We start from the raw sequence: 5,262 nt of genomic DNA, 5'->3' as shown, positions 1-5,262 counted from the left end.
ATGAAACTTGTGTTTCTCAATATTCTATATCCAAAATCCAACTTTGAAATGATTGAACTGTGATTGAATTGAAGTATAACTATTTATACTTATGGGAAATATTCTAAAATGATTTTGTATTCTCTGCAGGCACTCAACCGAAATCTGTGAATCTTTTTTTTTATTTAATTTTTTTTTTAAATTGGCTTATTCCACATGAATTGATTCACTAAAATGAATCAGACTTCATATTAGAAGAGAGTGGATATCTTAGAAGTGCACATTTATTTTATCTGTGTTCATAAAATGTTGCAGAAATAGTAATGCATCTACATTGACCCTGCTGGAAAATACATGTAGTCAGCTTAAAACAGAGGTTCTCAACTCTGGTCCTCGAGATCCACTTTCCAGCAGAGTTTAGCTCCAACCTTGATCAAACTCACCTGCCTGTAACTTTCTAGCAGTCTTGAAGATTAGCTTGTTAAGATGTGTTTGATTAGGGTTTGAGGACCTCAAGGGCCGGAGTTGAGAACACCTGGCCCAAAATCTCCCAGGACTTGCAGGTTTGAAAGGGTTTTCTGGCACTTTTTAGCTGGTCAGTTCAAGAAACCAGCTGGCCATGTAGGTAAACCAGTTAATACCACTTTACACAAGCTAAGCTAGTAGCATTTCTATTTTTAGCTAGTTACTTGCCACCATAGGATTTGGAATGGAGGTTGTGTGTTTACTCAACACGTCGCAGCAAACATACTGATTCACGCCCATAAAGGGACTCAAGATATTTTTGTATCCTGGTTGGTTATCATTTCTGTTTATAGGTCAAATAGCACACTCCACACTTCCAATCTTCTGTTTGCCTCTTATCTCTTTTGAAAGGCTGGCCATTGCTTCAACTTCATAGCTAGCTGCACAACTCAGATTAGGCCAGACAGCCACTTAATCTCAGAGCCCGAGAGCTCTATCGGCCGAGAGCCAATGATCATGTGATGGAACTCAAAATGACAGAATAGCGACAGAAAGGAATGTGGAATTTGAGAAAGGAACTAAATAAACAGGAAAACAAGAAAAAAGCTGAGATGGACAATGAGACAGCAGGACAGACTGAGAGCGGAGAGATGAAGGGGAGAGTCCGAGAAAGTGTAAATGGAAACTCAAATGACAGAGGGATAAGGAGATGAACCATTACACAGATCAGAGGAGGGAGAGGGCAGGTGAGCAGCACTTTATAGTTTGTGAACTTTATCTGGGCGCAAAGAGCCCAGAACTTCACAGCAAAGACTAAACGGAGAGAAAACCATTCTACTATTTCTACTCCAACTGTGATCAAAACAACCTGGAGATAAAGAGGACCACCAACACACACTGTCTAAGGTTGACAACCATCCCATAAAATAGAAAACTATCCCATAGTTGAGAGCAAAGAAAATATGTTCTGTATTAAACCCATCAAAATACCAAAATCAAATATTAAAATGCACTACACAGACCTCTCTGCCAAAATGATTAACATGCCATAGGCTGAACAGGACAATTGGCAATTTTATAAATGCATAATCAATAGCAGAAGTGTGATTTATATTCTTTATAGCATGCATGTTTGGTTTGTAAATGTCAGTTGAATTTTAAACTTGATGCTCTTGGCAATCAACAGATATGCCTGTGATCGGCCACATTGCTCAATGCTGCAAAAACATGTTGAAATAGAAATAGCGCAAATGCACTAGATAGTTTGCCAAATCTGCAATGGAATGCCATTATTACAGCTTTAACTGTGGGTGCTGTTTAGTTTGCTTGGCACCCTCTAGCACCTCCGTAGAACCGGGCCTACCAAAAACGATAACTATAAAGATAACTATATCATCTGTTTTTTCTAAGCACACACTTGTCTGCTGCTTTCTCAATTCTCAAGCTTAATAGCAGGACTGATTTTTGATTGGGTGGCAATGTTTTTATCATTCATCATCTGAAAAAAAAATAGTTCTGAAAGTGAATCCAACCATATAATTTCTCTCTGCCTTTATCGTATTAGCTGCAGTGTGGACTCTGCTATTCTTTAATATTGAGAATGATTTTTAGAGCTAGGCCTTTATCTTTATCATTATCTTTATACTTATTGTCCTTGGTGTGAACAGGCCTTTAGTCCTGGTCAGACCTTCTGCTCTTTTTTTTAAAAAAGTGAAGATTCAGATCAAGATGAGATTTATTTTGCAATAATTACCTTATTATCCCACTTATTACATGGCTACTTAGCAAATGAATGAATATGTGGACATGAAATATTGATTTGGTTGAAATTGTTTTCTAATATTGCCTGTGTATTATCCTAAAGGTTCTGCACAGAAAAGAAAATGTCCATTACAATGAACAAAGCAATCATACATGAAAAACAAAGCAAGAGTGTTAAGGTAATACTGATTTTGCATCCAGTTGGGAATCCAGCAAAGTTTTTTTTTCTCTACTTCTACAAAATCATGAATAAAACAAATGTGCATCAGGCATGTCTGTGCTTGTTTTATTCAGTTTATGAAGGTTAGGTAAACAGAACTTGTATTCAATCATAATTGTCCAATACTATTACATTTACTACAATAACTGTATTCACTTGCACCCATCATGTTTTTTCAGACACGCCCCAACTCACCTTTAAGACAATTCAGAGTTTCATCAAGGAGTCCAGTGTGTGGTATAATAAACCTATTTATTTAGCTATCCTACCTATACGTGTTTATGTGGTTGTATTATTTGCATTTAGGGTCGATAATCACTGCTGTCAGAGAAAGCCAGCACACCTGTGTTTTCTCTGGAAAGAGCTATCATATTTTATCTCTACTGAGCTCAAACTGAGCACAATACAACAATAAACCTGTGCTTCTATCTTTCTCTCTCTCTCTTTTAGCTCTTCACTGTGAAAAGTGAATAAAGATGGAGTCTAGAAGAGTGAGTAAGACACACACGCACATCTTCCTGCTTGGGAGTCCAGGGGATTGATGCTTGACAGTTCTTACCCAGTAAAGAAGAGGAGCTGTCATAATGCTGATAAAAGACTGATGTCACGCTCATTGTGATGAGCTCCTGCCAGATCTGTGACTTGACCTCTGTGACACTGCTGTCAGCATGGAGGAAATACAGCTGTCCAGCACTCCTCTCACAGCAGTCCAGCATTCGTGCCATAGTCAGTGTTTACATGGACTGCTGAGTGTTTTACATGATGTGTACATATGTGTTAAAACAGTATTAAAAGACTCAGGTCAAAGCCTTAGGTACTGCAGAAATCCAACACACACCGCTCAGCATTCTTTCATGACTTACCCAAGGTAGCTGTGGCCTCTTTAACTATGTCTACTGGTCAGTAGAGATGTCCCATAGAGGCTCTTGGGTATGAGAATATGAATGTTACTGCATGCCCTAACCAGGCGTGATACATTTCCAGTGACAAGCAATTTATCTGCACACCGAATGCAAAACTACTGCATGACACAAAGTACATTTACATGCGCAGTTATAATCAAGCTGTGGTGGGTTTTGCATATTTAAGTTTCATATGCCTGTCTAAATATACATGTTACAATACACAATTAAATATTTGAAAAATTAAATACACATTGTGCTTAAAATATTGCATCGGGCTAGTATGATTTCAGTCAGACTAAAGAGCTTACCTCACATTTAAGAGTTATTGCTTTAGTTTGACTGAACTTAAACTCAAAGTGCAAAGGTACTTACACTCACAGTCAATCTGAATATATTTGATGTTAAATGAATAATAAGGAGCAGGATTTTGGACAAATGACATTTTATAGCTGGTGCGGCTTCTCAGCATAACATCACGGAAATAGAAAGCTAACAATTGGCAAAATGTCCTGCCTTGCATTATTTGTCGTGGTTGTGGCAACTTAGGACATACCGATGTATAGTGCTGTAGATTTAAAGTACAGTTTTTGAAAGAAATTATTACTTTTATCCTGCAAGGTTGTATTAAATTGATCAAAAGTGACGGTAAAGACATTTAAACAAAAAAGATTAATCTTTCAAATAAATGCTGTTCTTTTGAACTTTCTATTCATCAAAGGATCCTGAAAAAAGTAACATGGTTGGTTTAAAGATATTAAGCAGCAGTTTTCTGTTTTTAGAATGGATAATAACAAGATGTACCAAATCAGCATACTAGAATGATTTTTGATTTACCATGTGACATTGGAGACTGGGGTAATGGCTGCTGAAAATTCTGCTTTGCCATCATATGAATTAATTACGTTTTAAAATATATTAAAATTGAAAACAGTTATATTAAATTGTAATATTTTATATAATAAAATTGAAAATAGTTATTTTAAATGGCAATAATATCTTATATTACTGTTTTTACTGTTTTCCTTGATCAAATAAATGCAACTTTATTTTATTTATTATTAGTTCATTTATTTATTTATTTACAAAACATTAAAAAAATCCTACTGATTTCAATTTTGACTAGTAGTGTTTATGTAAGAAATGTTATCAATTTATCACTTGTTGCATTTTCCTGCCAGTTTGGACATGGCGTAAGGCTATAAACTAAACATTAATTGTCCAGATTTTGAAAAATCTGTATTATTTTGCAGGAAAGCGACTATCCTGTATTTTCTGTTATAGTAGAAACCTGCCAGAGGACAAAGCTGATGTTCTCACCATTATACAGGTGTGTACAGTGATCAAACTAAAACTTTAAAACTTAACATAGCAACAAAAACAAAAGAACACTGCATAAATTGTGAAGTGTAGGGAGGCATATTTTATGTAATAAAAAGGAGTAGAAGGCAATACACCTGCTACCCACAGAAAAACAGTTGGACAGCTCTTCGGGCTCATGTAAACAGACACTGGTGGTGGGTTCATCAAAAGCTCTGGGGTAAAAATGCTTTAAAGGGATAGTTCACCCAAAAATGACAATTCTGTCATCATTTACTCACCCTCATGTCATTCTAAACTTGTGTGAATGTCTTTCTTGTTTTGAAGAGTATGCTGGTCATTCTTTTCAATATAATGAAAGTCAATGACCACTGGAACTGTCAAACTCCAAAATAACAAAAAGGCAACATAAAAGTTTTATACAATATTTCAAGTCTTCTGAAGTTATACTAGAAGAAAGTCACTATTCCTTGAAAATCAGTCATGAGTGAAGTAGCACAGTCTGACTGGTGAAAGAATCATTCTTTAAATCACCTTTTCAGTAAATCCATTTCATCCAGTTTACCAAGCCAGTGTGTATTAACAAGACAATGTCATAAATCTGTCCACAATACC

The sequence above is a fragment of the Cyprinus carpio genome, chromosome B17 (genome assembly GCF_018340385.1).
Source record: "Cyprinus carpio isolate SPL01 chromosome B17, ASM1834038v1, whole genome shotgun sequence".
Taxonomy (NCBI): Eukaryota; Metazoa; Chordata; class Actinopteri; order Cypriniformes; family Cyprinidae; genus Cyprinus; species Cyprinus carpio.
The sequence above is the reverse complement of the archived record's forward strand: the minus strand, read 5'-3'. Positions refer to the sequence as shown.